General features: G+C 39.7%; 1 long non-coding RNA gene across 1 annotated transcript; it reads right to left on the bottom strand.

Annotated features, from left to right (window-relative positions):
* Nucleotides 1-141: 141 nt before the first annotated feature.
* Nucleotides 142-15,015, bottom strand: LOC125330166. The gene is made up of 3 exons (XR_007205403.1): nucleotides 14,911-15,015; nucleotides 3,511-3,595; nucleotides 142-224 (listed from the first exon to the last, which is right to left on the bottom strand). It is a non-coding gene; the product is annotated as an uncharacterized LOC125330166 (long non-coding RNA).
* Nucleotides 15,016-15,276: the final 261 nt, after the last annotated feature.

The raw sequence follows: 15,276 nt of genomic DNA, 5'->3' as shown, positions 1-15,276 counted from the left end.
TAAAAAGCGATACTTTATTCTTATATGTAATACAGCGTTTGCAAGGGAAAATAGATAATTTCCTAACTAGTACTTGGCAACACTTTTAGGGGAAAAAGCTGATTCGTTATGGGAAGGCCACAATCAGCATTTACAAATAAATCCACTTAAACTTTAAATCACTTTAATTTTTTTTTCAGTGTGGACTGTAATCCAAGATCAGGAGGGAGACAATGCATTGCCATCTGAAACACAAGAAAGTTCAAAATAAGTTTTCAGTGTGCCACCAAAACCACAGTGCTAGGTTTCTGTTAAGGAGAATGAGTAATACCATTCTAGATGTGAAGGTTGCTGTGAGTGGGTAAGAATTCCATCTAACTGATAGGGCAGACTATGTATTCTGCAAGAAAAGAAATGATCCCAATTAAAATCTTGCCCTATTTCTTCAGCTCAATAAGAAAGCCCAGCCACCATACCCACTTAGCTGAAGTTGCTCTGTGCATACTTGTCTAACATTAGGGTTCAGGAACTGGTCTGTTCTCCATCCTACATCCCCAAACCAGGATTTGGGAACACATTGCCTCCAACCTTGGTGTGGAAGGAGGAATCTGTTCCTGCTGCTGCTCCCAGGATGTGGGATGTGGGTTCACCCTCAGCTCTGCAGCTGGAGACAGTGTGTGTTGAGGCCTCTGTCAGAGCCTCTCTCCCCATTTCTCTTTAACAGTGTAGGCTTCAGATCTTTCTATGCACCCAGGGAAATTACTGATCAAGACAGGGCTCTCCCAAGTTCCTTTCTGGAAGGGGATATGGATCTGTTCAGAAGAGGGATGCAATAACCATTTCTGATTTTGTATGCCAACCTATTCTCCACAGACAACACAAACTGACAAAATATAGGTAACACGTTGTGCATGCTGTGCCTATTTCTTATTTTATTTTGCCAGGCAAAATAGATTAAAATTAGTATCAAGTTTCCCTCTTGTTCCTCCAATGATAGAAAATTACCAGGGAAGAGAAAATAAGACAGAGATTTTGCTCTCTCAAAAGGCCTTCCAGCTAAATGGATTTTTTTTAAATATTATGAAACATTCTTGCCTGCCTTAATAGACGAGAAAAGTAACAGTAGAACTGTGAAACAAATTAATACATCAAAAAATATTGACCCCTGGCCCACAGCAAATCTATATTCATATTTGTAATAGTGTTGCAAATTGATAATACAATGGTGTGCTGATGCTGTACTGTGTACATTGATTTGTTGATATTATGGTTATGGGTGAGGTTCTAAACAGACACTGCAAGATAATAAAGGACTGACCTACTAACAGATCTAACAGTGATGTGACAAACACATACATAAAGTCACCCAAAGCCTAATGAGTTGTTTCACAGTTTCATGAAAAACTTTTTTTTTGTCTTCCGTCTATATTATTTAACTTTAACAATACATTTGCCTTTATAAATTTATAAATGCTATGGTCTGAAATTTTTGTGCTGACAGTCAAACTAACATTGAACAGAAGTATAGTTATTCCAAATGTCATACTTACAAAATTTTGAAATGATAATGTTGCTGATGCCTCCTAATATTAATATGCCTTTGCATTGGGGTAGCCTTGTTACAATCTTCTTTTGGAAGTGTCAGCTGCTTAAGTAAGATTTGATTTACAAAGTAATGCTAAGATATGTTTAATTTTAATTAAGATCTTCACTATTTTCCTGAATAGGAATCTCTGTCCCTGGTTTTAACTTGTAATACCCCATTTAACAAAGGAGTAGCTTCAATCATGCTTAGAGTACTTATGCAAGTTTTCACAGTGGTTGCAGGGATCAGAGCTGTAAAAACAAAGATCAGGTGATGATCTCTTCTTGGAACACACTAGGATATGAGCCTCTATTTTTATTTGTAGTTCCTAAGTCTGCTTATTAAATAGACAATAATAACTTTAATCAAATATATTTATATTTTTGTGTGTCACTGGTGTCAAACAGCACACCTACATGGCTGCAGCATGTGTGAATCTTCCTGCAGTACATTCAGGCTTTGGCTTTCATTAGGCAGTAAGACATGTTGCCTGCAAAAATATCACATAACTTGAAGAGGAGACTTTAATTTCACATGGGAAATGTATTTCATCCCTCTTACATGACATCAAAATCATTGTGCCCTTAATTGTGACTGTGGAAATGAAAATACCAGGCCATAGGATTTGCAATTAGCTTGAGACATCCAGAGGAAATTCTGTAAGTTGCTTTAGTCTCTTTATTTTGCCTTGTCTGAAATTTGTCTGATTGTTGTTTGAGTTTATAAGAGCAATTTTTAGTAGAAATGTCTATGTTTCAATTGAAGTGCTCTAACAAGATTTCTGGTCTCACTTAAGCAATATAACAGAACCCCCAAAACAACTGAGTCATCTTTAGGTCTTAAATATTTGATTTAAGTATTCTACTAAATACTCAACAAGGTAAGAGTTCCTTAAGCAGAGTTTAAAGATCAGCCTGAGCCATGCCTCCTGCATTTCCTTCTCCAATACATCTGTCAGGACACTGACCAGCTGGGCTGCCAGATGTGCTCCTCCACATTTTGGATAAGTAATCACTTGGGCCTGGGATGCACTGGACAAGCTGTGCCTGAACCCATTTGCAGTTATTTTAGGTGACACACTGAAGTGGTCAGCACAAGCTTAGAAGACTTTATCCAGCACTTCGACAGCATTTCAGAAGAAATTCCTTGGGATTCAGAGTCTAAGATTTCATTTCAATTAATCGTCAGGATGATGAATATTATTTATTCCACTCTAAGATTAATTTTAATCTAAAACATAGTCAGATAGGGTCAATGCAGGCAAAATGATATTTCTTCCTATAGAAGCCCATCTAGATGTAATCCAGTTTGCTTTCCTGTCTCTAAATTTGGTCTGCAAGGGTAATAACAGAAGTGGATCCTGCAGGTGGCCTAGGACTCCCTTGCACTTGAACCTGATGTAGTTAGGCAAGTCTGTTTTCCCATCAAATAAAATTATTATAAACAACAATATTATGAATTGAAACTCCTCAGAGTTGTTAAATTCTGTCCAGTTTGGAAGAGGAGCTTTATCAGGCAGATCCTCAGTGAGGCAATGGAGCCCAGTGGGCAGAGTGCTGGACAGGGATTGAGAAATCTGAGTTCTCTTCCAAACTCTCCTGACTTTTAAACGACCTTGAGCTATCACTTCTCTGTGCTGCGGTTTCACAGTCTGTATGAGCAGGATAATAATCCTCCACAAAGGTTTTAGAGTTGCTGAAGGAAGGATCTATATGAACACAGCATTTCTTCCACTAGCCTGAGCTAGATGCAGCTATTAGAGGTGGTCAGGATTTGGTCAATTCCTCATCTATTCCAGAAAATCTGAGAAATTTCCATTGTTAGACTCCTTGCTTTCAGTTGTCCATCAAAACACATTTTCATGTTAAAGGTCTTTCTTATCTTTCAGGCCATTACAAAATATCTGTAGAAAATTCCATTTTATTTAGTTATGCATGAATACTCACAGTTCATACTCCTGTTACTGGGAACTGCAAAGTGCCTCTCAGAATCGTACAAATAATAACTTAACATGGATAATGTATCTTTGACCTAAAAAAGGAAAGAGTTTTGCAATATTATAATTAACATCTGTGAGGAAAAAAATTATCTGTTAGTTTATGTTATAGGATATTTTCATTTGACTTTTACTTTGAAAAATTCCCTTTGAAACAAAAATTCTTTTTTTTTCAAATTTATCTTGATTTTACACATTTTGTGTTAATATACAACAAGCTCTGTGCACAAAAAAAGAACAGTCTACTTTCAAAACTGCTGAATGGTTTGACCTCAAGGGCATAGAAACTGTTGACTCATTGTTTTTACTGCATATAATATTAGTCCTTTGTCACATCCAGGGAATGACATCATCTTCTTCATTGTTAGCAGCAGGTTTGAATAACAGAAAAAGTGCAGCATTAGTTGTCTACTGTGTTTGTTCTTAATAAATGAATGGATATCTGGTACCAAGAATCAGATCAGGGTTTTTGAGTAACATTTAGAACAAGTTTGTGCCCAGACCCTGCAAAGAGCTTTGCTCCTGGCCACCATCTGCAGGGCAGTCGAGCTGGCAGGAGCCCGGAGCCTGCAGAGGGAACATCACTGATGGTTCTGGCTGCTCCAAAGTGATAAGAGGAGGCAGGGAAGAAGAGACTAAGCACAGAATGAAACAGATCTGTTCTTCAAGGTCAGCTTAATAAAAGGAATCCCTGCACTTCTGTGAATCATACTTCTCTGGAATCTAAATTTATGAAAAGTAATTATCTGAAAAGAAGTCATCTCTAGGACACGCAAACAAAATGGGAACTGGTTATCTTCAAAATGCACCATTATAAGTATTTCATCCATTCCAAATTTTTATTCATGTCCTTTAGTCTTCTACTCCCTCTAACTGAAGTATCTATGTCCTAGTCTCAAAGAGTAATTGCCTATCAGAAGTATTTGGTTATATCTGCTTCATGGAAGAGGGATACATCATTAAAGAGAGTGATCAGGCTGGTGGAAGTCTTCTTTGAGGTGAGAGACCACTTTCTTCTGTGGCAAAGAAAATTTTAACTGTTGCTTCCTGAACAATATGTATTCCCAGTGAAACAGAGTTTACTCAGGAAGAGATTCCTTGAGAGTCTGATAAAGTGCCAAATCCTAATCTGCGTTACCCACTGCCTCTAAGTTTTCCCAGAAAAATGTGATTATTTAACTCTAAAATTATACCTTTGTGGTTCCAAAAATATTTATGCTGAAGATAAGTTTCTGTTTTGAGAGAATGAATCAAACTGTACTTTGAAAAGCTGAAATCCATACAACTGTGAGAGAAGCACCCAGGCAGGAGGCTGGGAAAGCTGGAGGCAATGGGTTAAGGAATCCAGGATGGCTCAATCACAGAGGTCCACATACCAAGGGTGGACTCAGGCAAGGGCTACACACATGGAAATACTTATAGAATACCAGAGCTAAGAAAGAAAAAAGCAAGCCATGCTCTAAAATATCAAATTCAGACCTGTTGGCTTGGAAGCAAAAGTGATCTCATGTATTGACCTCTTCACTTGTGCAGATAGAGACCTGCCTCGCATGTAAGTGGCTCAGGTTGGAGCAGGTGCATCTATCCCAGTTCCTACCCCAAACTTACACCCCAATTTTCAGACTTATCTGTTGTGAGAAGTAAGTAATGCTATACTTTTTTCTTTCATGTTTCGTATGTTTTTGCTATTTTTAGTTCTGGTCCAGAATTTGTCTTCAATCAACATTTCCAAAAAGTCTCAAGTAGCATGAATTTTGGTGAGGCCAAATCACTTGATTTTCCCTCACACTATTTAGAAGAGGCTTTACTTGGACAAAAGCAATCATGCCAGCCATTTCCCTTCATCCTTTAAAATTACTGGCCACCTCTAAAGAACTTGGCCTCTCTTTTGTGTCACTTTTTGACAACTCATTTGAGTTAAACAGGTTGCCATGGCCAAATTAAATGCTTGGGAAATGGACCATACAATTAATTTGCAATAGTAAGTTGTCTCAGCATCATTTCTCTTCCTCTCAAGGGGAATGCTGGCTCAAGCAAAAGAAAAGATTAACGTAATAAAAATATTCTAAAGACATCCTGTTAATTGTCCCAAGCTCAGATGGTATTGTGTATTCTTCTGTTGTGCATAGCCAGCAAACAGTGTAAAATCCAGAACTCCTTCCCACTGTGAAAGCAGAGCTTCAGTGCTACAGGATAATCCCAGCCTTTCTGGAAAGCAGATGGAAATGTGGTGTGGCAGAGCTTTGCTTTGGGTTTCAGAGGTGAGCTCAAATTTGCCCCATTTATGAATATAACAATATGATTTGTTAATTTAGACACATCAGCAACTTTAATGGAGAGAAAAAAGGTTTGTGTGAAAAAGGAAAATTGCAAGCAAAGAGCAAATTTGGGGGGAAAAAAAGTATTTTTTTCCTCCAAATATGCAAATGAGGTCTCCCGTGTTTGTTTGGGGACAGAAAACACTTGAGGTTTTAAATTCAGCCAAAACAGAAACTTTCCTTTACAAATACATTTGCAGTGTTGACCTTGAATATCACATTAAGTGACAGCAAATCTCATAGGAAAATAAGTTAATATATCAAATAAAACTCAGAAATATTCACAAGTGGCTGAGTGAAGCAAAGCTTGCAGAGGAGTTAGATTAAACAAGAGCCTGTAATTCTCTATTTGCTCTAAAATGTCCTTAACAAGGACAAAGTCTGATTTTTGCTTATATGAAAATAGTCATAAAATATGTAGGAAAACACAGAATGTTGTTTGCTTCAGTTCCTGTAAACTAACCAGGCTGAATGATGAGTCTTCCTGTAAGTGGGAGCACTGCTGAATACTATGCATGAAACCCTGTTCCTCCCCTCATAAACAGCTCAAGCTTTGCCTATGTATTAGTGCAGAAAAATAAGTATTGACTTATTCACAAATTACTTTTTAGGCACTGGATTCCCAGAAATATATTTGTATAACAGCATTTAGAAGCAAGTGGATGTGTTAATAACCAGTTTTTCTTTCATTTTATGGCCTTAAAGACACTTTGATCTTATAAAATGATGTTTGTCATCTCAGCTGTGGTGCTCACTTCCTACCTCTTCTTCTAAAATGAATTTTTTACATCAATTCAATATGCCCCTTTTCATTTTATTTCAGACTGCCAATTAAGATGTTTCTTAATATTTTATCAAACAAACAGGTTCCCTACAAGATGCTAACTTTTTCTTGGGTTGCTTTTTTATGTCTTTCCAGAATGAAGTATTTTGGATGTGGTACAGTTTGTTCACATGTCAAACATGGATTTTTTTAATTCTGTCATTCCCCAGAACAGTAAGGAGAGAAAATAAATCAGATGTTTTATCTGATTGTACTTTGATCAGGTTTTTCTCTGTTCTCAAAAAGAACAGTGTGGAGCTTCACTTGCTCCACAAAAAGCATTTTTAGCTCTGAAAATATTTCAAAGATATCTCAGTAAAGCCAGACCCAACACTTAAGAGTTCTACTCATCTTAAAAAAAGACTCATTGCTTTACCATGGTCATAAATGACCATTTAGGATCTCCTGGTATTTAATCTCCACTATATTAGCTGTTAGTAGGAGCCAAAATTGGACAGAATTTCACTTGCCATAATACTTCCTATCACTCTCCATCAGTGACATAAGTGGGTGATGAAAAATGTCTGTAATTGTGCTTCTGGGTACATCTTGATACATGGCAATCTAGGAAATACTGACAGTGTGTGTGACACACGTGGGAGAGATGTGTGAGCCTTCCCAGCAGGGAATTTTGCTGAGTTTGAAGTATAAATTGAAACTAAAAATGGTCGTGATTAAGGTCATGGTGGCCATGGAAGTCTAGAGGTCATGGTAGGGCTTGTGGCTTTTAGCAGAAAAGGCAGAAAAGGTTGTGAGCAAACAAGGAAATAATGCTGCCTTCCTTGTGTGATACTCTTGCTATAGGCAGAGGATGTTGCAGACTGTTCTGAACACTGAGTAATTCAAGAAAACAATACAACTGTGAAAACCCAAAAGTTAGATTTCAAGTGTTTTCTAACTCCTTTATTACCTTCTGAAATTATACGGCAAAGATCCAGAGCCTAGACCTTTGGGAAATCTCTAAAGAAAAGTCCAAGGAAGACATTCTTCAAAATAATTTACCATTTAGTTTCCTCAGCATGGTGGAAACTAGATAGAGCTGTTCTGGCTCCCCTCAGTCCTTCCATTTATAGAAAGTACCCAATAACATTTAAACCTTTTTGAAATGTTTGGGAGACTTCTCTATGCTCCAAGGGAGCTGATGTTCTCAATATTTAGGATATGTACTCAAAATGGTTTCTCTCTTTTAGTGTCTCCAGTGCAAAATCATTACATTGCCAGAAATAAATTAAGCCTAACTTGCGGGGAAAAAAATTGGATTCCATCGTGTGTTTCATATTGTACCATTATGAAAACGGTATATTAAATTCAAATACTTCAATTGTACCATTAGATGTTGTCATTATGTGGCTGGCTAATTGATAGGTTATTCCAATGAACATTATAATTTTAGACTTCTAAGAATCATCCATGTGAAGAATTTCCAAACTTCAGAGAAGTAAACTGGGTGTTAGGAAGGAAAAACATGTACTGAGAATATTTCCTAATGCATGTCACTGAAAAATCATTACATAACTGCCGTGTGCATTCCAGGACTTGGTGCAGTCTATTTTTAATACCCGGTATGAAAGAACTTCCTGCTACTTTTTCTTTTTGAAAGCTGCTTTGTGGTTCATTAGAACATGTTGCCAGGCCAAGTTTTCTGTTACCCTTAAACCTCACTTTTACTGCTTTTCTTTTTAATAAAAGGGAAACTGTATCAGAAGGAAGAATGTGCTGAGTGTAAGATACCTTTGAGAGTAATGTATGTTGTGAAAGTGTTGCAGTGGTCCCAGAACTAAGCACTGCCAGGCCAGGCCTAGTCTTAAACCCAAAAAGAAATCTAGACATAACAAACACATACATGTTTAAGAAAGGCAAAAGAATTTGTATGCCAAACAGCAGCACCTAGCAAAAATTTTCAATCTTCTGTTTATGAAAGCAGATTTTTTTTTAATTAGAGTAGTTTTAATTTCATATTGATCGCCAGTCTTATCACAGGTCACCATTTTGACCATAATTTGGATAATCATGACCATTAACATGAAGCATTTTGCTTAAATGCAATGAAAATTTTTCAAACACAGGCTATGCAAGATATTTCAGAATATTTTAACTGCAGAGAAAGTTTACAGCATTAGTGTAGTTTTACTGTTAAAATCCTGGACAAACAGACTGATAGAGGTGAGATGGCCACAGGGACCACCATTTTCACCTCCTCTGGCTTCCTGCAAAACAAAGGCCACAGGACTTCCTGAAATAATTTCTTTTCAAGCAAGAACATATCATTTAGGCAATGGTTCAATCAAGTGACAGACAACCCACTAAATCTGCTGAAAGTATTTAAAAGTATTAATTTTATAGACAAAAACCACTTGTAACTTGCAAATTAACAGGCAGTCCATTGTACATTAGAAAGGGCTTCCGTGACTCCGTTGCTTTCATCCCTAGCAGAGGAATGGGAGGACAGTTTTTGGTGCCAAACAGCACTTGGTGGTAATTGCTGTAACTCTTGCTGTGAACCTGCTCCTCTGGCGGGGAGGCAGTGGAACGTGTCAGGCACAGGACTGGAACAGGTCATACCTCAGCTGCCCTCCCTGCCACTGCTCCCACAGCCCCCACCAGTGCCATCCCAGCATAGGGAGCAGCTCCTGAGTTGCCTCAGTTTTCAGAGAAGGCAAACAGTCAACTGTGGGAGATGTGGAGCCCATTGGGGGACTGTTAGATGATGCTTTCCCTGGGGCTTGTCATGGTAAACTGCGCTGACGAGGATATTTAGGAACTCCAAAGCTAACAAAATATTTGGACTTCCCTTTCTGTTGTTTTGACATTTTCCCACCAGCAGCAATTCCTTTCTCCCTTCACTCTGCCGTCTCTGTAAAGTTTCATCTTCACAGAATACTTTTGGATCATTTATTTCTGCACTTTTTTAGATCTTTACAGTTGGTTTTGTTGCCAAAGAGAGTGGTCCAGTCCTCAATCATAGTGCTCCCAATCTCAGCTGAGCACACTCCCCTCTCCCTCTTCACATCAGAACACTCTGGGTTTATTTTCCTTTATTTTCATTTTTGTTTTCAGAGGAAATACATTCACCCAAAAAGGTGAAATCTGACCGAATTCTGCTTATTTCAACAAAGTTTTTATTAAGAAATTCATTGCAGGTCACTTAAAAGTCTTCCACTTCTCTGCTTAACCTTGTCCAGTGCTTCATAATAACATCCAGTTTTTGGTTGCTTGTCACTGTTTGGGCTGGTATTTTCCAAGCCAAGCGTCTGCCTCAGGTTTAAGTTTTGGCAGTTGCCAGCTAAACCACTGTAGTAATTTTCAAGAACAAGGTTAAAAAAATATTTTGCCCCTATTAAAAAATAATAATCTGGTTGCTTCATTCAGAAGTGTTGGTATCCCCATTACAGAAGGAATTTGAAATGAAACACCGTTGCTGGTCTACTTTCATCCATGCACCTTTAAAGCAGCAACTTGGAATTTGGCAGTACTGCTGCTGTGGTTTCACAGATGTGCATCCAAATGTAAAAAAAAGTTGTAAGACTCAGAAAAAAAAAACCTCAGTTTGCATGTGATTGGTTAAGAATGGTTTGCTTTTGTCATTTTGTTAAATTTTCCAAAGGCCAGCCCGAGCTGACGGAGTGTGCTCCGTGTTCGGTGGCTTTCCTGGAGCAGCGGGTACTGCCTGTGCCTGAGGCAATGGGGACCACAAGTGCTCCTCCCTTCCTGTGAGATCTGGGTGCCTCTCCTGTGTGCATCACCTCCCTTTGTCCTGCTGCTGAGAAAAGGAGGATGGGTCACAAAAGTGGAAGAGTTTGGGAGGAGGCCTCCAAGCAGGGAGCAGAAAGGGAGAGAAAGGAAGAGATGAAGGCAGTAGAGTCCAAGGAGACAACAATTACTGACCAGTAATAATTCTCCTAGGACATCATGGACAGAAATCAGTTGTGGAAGCAGTTCTGCATGACAAGGGAAAAAAAAGATTATGCATATTTACATAAAGAGATTCTGCTAGGCAGTGGGAAGGGGTATGGTATATTAGGTAAGGAGGTTAATAAGCATCATGGAGATAAAGATAAGATGCCGGAGGAAATAATTACAAAAAAATAAGAGGGTGGATGTGCAGATGAAGCAAGGGAAACTAGGAGATGAAAATAGAGTGTGAAGTGTGTAAGAAGGCAGGAGCCAGGGAATGGAGAGCTGGATAAACACAGCGTGGAAGAGAAAGAGCTAAGAGTTACCTTAAAACAGCACAGAGGAGAAAAAGAAGGCAGGAGCCAGGCAGAAGAAAGCATCAAGGGAAAGAAGGGGTGTGAGTACAGACTGAACTCTGAGAATAAGCTGATTTTCTGAGTCAGACATATATGCAAATTGTGATTTATCTGTAATGGTATAGGAACAGGAATCAGGTATGACTAACATCTATAGCCACATTTTCTTTTCTTGTTAGAGATCTTTATCGCATATTCTGGATGTCTTGAGCCAGAGCCCTGGAGTTAAGGTGACCGCATGTCATTATCTGTTTATTTTTCAGGCTTCCTCTCTCTGATTTTGTTAACAAACATTCTAGTGCCTAAAGTACAATATACGGCTTTTTTTAACCACAGTAAAAAGTCTTTCTGCAGAATACATTCGAAAATGCTACAAGTAATTTTGAAATGATAGGTAGGGCTGCCAGCAGTGTCTCTCACTGGCAGAGCAAAGCAAGGCCCTGCACTCGGCTCGATGGCCTTTCACTGTGGGTGTTTGTCCTCTAAGAGGGCTTGCACCATCCCCATTACATTGTGTGTAATTCATCACAGGGGTCAGCAGCACTGCCTTGGCAATTTTACCTCCCACTAGACAGGAACACTGCCTGGAGACACAGGAACAGAGAGTGGGAGAGGGCTGGGTGCTGCCCATGGGCAAAGCAGAGGTGGAGGTCACTGAGCAGCAGCCAGGGAGGGCTGCCCCGTGGTGCTGCTGGAGCTGCAGAGACACCAGTTCTACTCCTCCAGTGGCAAAGCAGGGAGAAACACTCAAATTTGCCCCTATCATGGTGATTCAGCTTGCAAGCATTTGCCATTTATGTTGAAGAAATTCCAAATTTTTTAATATAAATGGCAAATGCTTTCCCACAAACAGCATGTTTGGTCTGTCACATTTTCTGCAAGCTGAAGGCAAGCTTTGCAGAACTGAGCTTTACTTTCCTTTTGAGAATGAAAGCAGCACTGCTGTCAGAAAGTTGAGTTGTTGGTGTGTATCAGGTGATAGAAAAAATTAGTCTGCACATGGTCTGACATGCTTTTTTAACATATACTTGGGAGCTGCAAGTGTTGATTTGCTGTCTGTGTATCTGTTTGTCATACTGATAGCTTAAATCCACAAATTACACTTCTAATAACAACTCCTAGGGTAAGGTTGCTGTTACTGCTTGGTTCCTCCTAAAGATTAAGCAGAGCTAGAAGTTGGTACATTGACCTATTGCTTCTTGAGGCAGATCTCTGTTAAAATTCTGACCTACGTCCCAGCTAAAAATGTGTTCAATCTTTTCTTAATTTGTACTAGATACTTGTGTACATTACAAAACTGTCTCGCAATTTGGCAAATTAAGTTGTCTGTGGTTTGCTCTGGAATTGCAGAGATATTGCAGTGCACTGCAGCATTGCATAATGAGGTTCCCCAGACTTTCCTTACTCGAGTGAGTAACAGCAATTCTTATCTCTAGCGAGCATCAGATTCATCCCGTTTTTGAGAAAAGAATTAGTATCAAATATATGATGGGCATGTTATGCCTTGTGGCTGCAATGTTGTTTCAATTAACTTCCCTGAATATACCACAATGGAAAGTGTCAGCTTTTTGCCTCAGAGGCCTATAATTAGATTAAATGAATACTGTTAATTATCTACTACCTTCTTTACACAAAACAGTATGTTTCCATAAATTAAAGTGCTCGTACAGGAAGGAAATTGTTGTTCTCTCCAATACATGCATACTATGCTGGATTGTGGATACTGTTACTCTATCACAGTGTAGCACAGCTCTTTGTCTGCAGCCCTTATTTACAGGAGCTAAAACAAATTACATCTGAAAAATCCACAGACATCACACTATTTAAAGCATATATGTTGGTGCAAGGAGGTGATATTACTAAGTGTTACAGTGCTCATGAAACAAATACACTTTTCTCTTTGACAGATGTTCTCTACAAAATTCTCTTAAAGAGATTAAGTATAGCTTTGTTTGTGTACCTACAGTCACACCCTCAAGGACTATGTTATGTACAGAGACAAAACTGCTTTTTCTAACAGAGTGTACTTCTTTCAGAAAATTTTAAAAAGTCCATCCTGTAAGAAGCATTTAGAGTTAACAGCTTGGTTCCCAGGCCTGTGCATATTCCAGCTAGTGTAGACTGAAAATCTCCTCTGCCTTTTCTCCAGCATTACTATATGCAAGCAAAAGTTCCTGACTGATCAATTCGCTGCCATCCTGGCATGCCTGATTGGGAAGTGCAGATTTTCAAATGGTGGTACATCACCTCTAGGGTAACATATCTGAAGCAGAAAGTACTCTTTTTGATTTGACAAAGTGTATCCCAATGTCCCTATTTCCATCCGAATAGATGTTAATAACTTCAGGCCTGAACATGCGATCCTCCCTCCCCAGAAAATTACAATTAACTTTTGCAGAAGCCCTCATTCTAGCCTGCAATATACTCCGCATATAAATGTGATCTGTACCCAGGATTGCTCTTGTGTTTCATTAAGGTCAAACCCTGAAAAGCTTTTGAATACTCAGTGTTCCTACAAGGCATCACATTTTATTGTGGTTTGTGCTGTGTGTATTTTCCTTTAAATGTTCATTAGCTTTGTGTATAAAAATGTTCATTAAAATATCATTGTGCTGGTAATAATCTTAATATTGAGGAGTGAAGAGGGCTGTGTTGCAATATAAATGCTGCCCCGTTTCCTGCTCTCAGGGTGTAATAGGAGAAAGAAAGACCATCTTGATAGGCACTATCTGCTGAAGGAAAACTTTTCACAGGAACTGTGAATCGACTTTAACCTCTTAGTGGCTGCACTGTGAAGAAAATGTTTCCAGCTTCCTAGACAGAATTAGGCTTCTTTAATTTAAAAGACTCTCATAAATGCTAGTGGTCCTTATAATTACTGCTACAAATATCAGAAAACAGTTACAGAGGAACAAAGAAATGCAACTGGAAACATGGTTCAGTGGTCTTGTACTTCCCTGAAAAGCTGATTATACTTTTGGCTGATTCAGTTTCTTTCAGAGGGAATTTACCCTTTCTGGCAGTTTGAGTCTGGTTGCACTAAGGGCACAAAATGCATCTGGGGATGAGGAAATTGGCTCGGGGTCCTGTGTGTGTCAAACTGAATTTTGCCACCAAGCTCTAGATTTTGTCTTTTAGCCCGAGTGCCCCTCGTTTTGTCAGATTCAGAAGCTATTTTAACACTAGTTTAAAAATAGAGCCATTTCAGTTGTTCTTTTGCAGGTGCCTTGCCCAATTCCCTGCTTTCCCTGCATGACTTATCTTGTAGGATAAGCAGTAATGAAAGGTCAAGGTTATTCTGAAGTATCCAGCATCGGAGAGTTCTCTTCCTCATAGATCCTTAAGCTGAACTTCACACAATTACAACTGATACTGTGCTGAAAGGTAATTCAAACAGGGAAAAAGTACAAAATGACAAGCAAGAGCCTTTGGCACTGTAAAATGTCCCTGGTGTGCTTCTTCAAAACGCAGAAGCCATTTTACCACTCAGAGCCATGGCAGAAGTGAGTTATTTTTTTTTTTCTGAGTGAGGCTCTGTAAATTAGGGCTGCAGAGCCAGGCTTAACACATCTGGCTCTCAGAAATGTGCCATGTACTTTACATCCGAAGATAATTTTCTCGCCTCTGTGACACAGAAGCCAAGAAGCGTAGATTTTTCCTCCCCCCTCTCTCGCCTGTCTGATTTTCAAATGTAACACAAGATTATGAAAAGCTCCTGCTGGTAGATACACCTTGCTAGCCATTTTTTTAAAGGAAACCTGGAGACAAACCTGCTTGGTTTTGCCTTCTAACGTGAGCTGTGCTGGGAGAAGATGCTTCTGCCTCCCTGGACGCGGGGCTGGGGGAGGAGAGCCCGGCGCAGCAGCGGGAGCCCCGCCGCCGCCGCCGCCCGGCAGCAGCCACAAAGATGTGTTGGAAACATCCCCCCGGCAAGACGTGGGTCCCTTCTCTGTACTCACTGCGGCTGCGAAAGCACCGGAGTTACGCTGAGGAGACTCCAGTCCCGGCTGCGGGGAGAGGGAGGAAAGGGAGGGAAAAAGAGAAAAGGGGAAAAAAAAAAAAAAAAAAAAGAGAAGGAAGAAGGAGAAGATAGGAAAAAAAAAAAAAAAATGGGGCGCAGTGCGAGTTGCGGCGGCGGCGGGAGAGAGGCGGCGGGGGCGGCCGGGGTGTCCCGAGCCCCGGGGCCGCGCAGCGCTGCCCGGCCGGCGGCCGCCCCGGGCCTGGCGGCGGGGGCCGGGGCGCAGCGAAGCGGCGGCGGAGCCCGCGGAGGAAACTAAATAAATAAAATCAGACTGTTATTTAAGGCGCGTAAATTTAAAATTATT

Source organism: Corvus hawaiiensis, chromosome 9 (genome assembly GCF_020740725.1).
Source record: "Corvus hawaiiensis isolate bCorHaw1 chromosome 9, bCorHaw1.pri.cur, whole genome shotgun sequence".
In the NCBI taxonomy this organism is placed as follows: Eukaryota; Metazoa; Chordata; class Aves; order Passeriformes; family Corvidae; genus Corvus; species Corvus hawaiiensis.
This window is presented reverse-complemented; position numbering and strand designations above follow the sequence as displayed.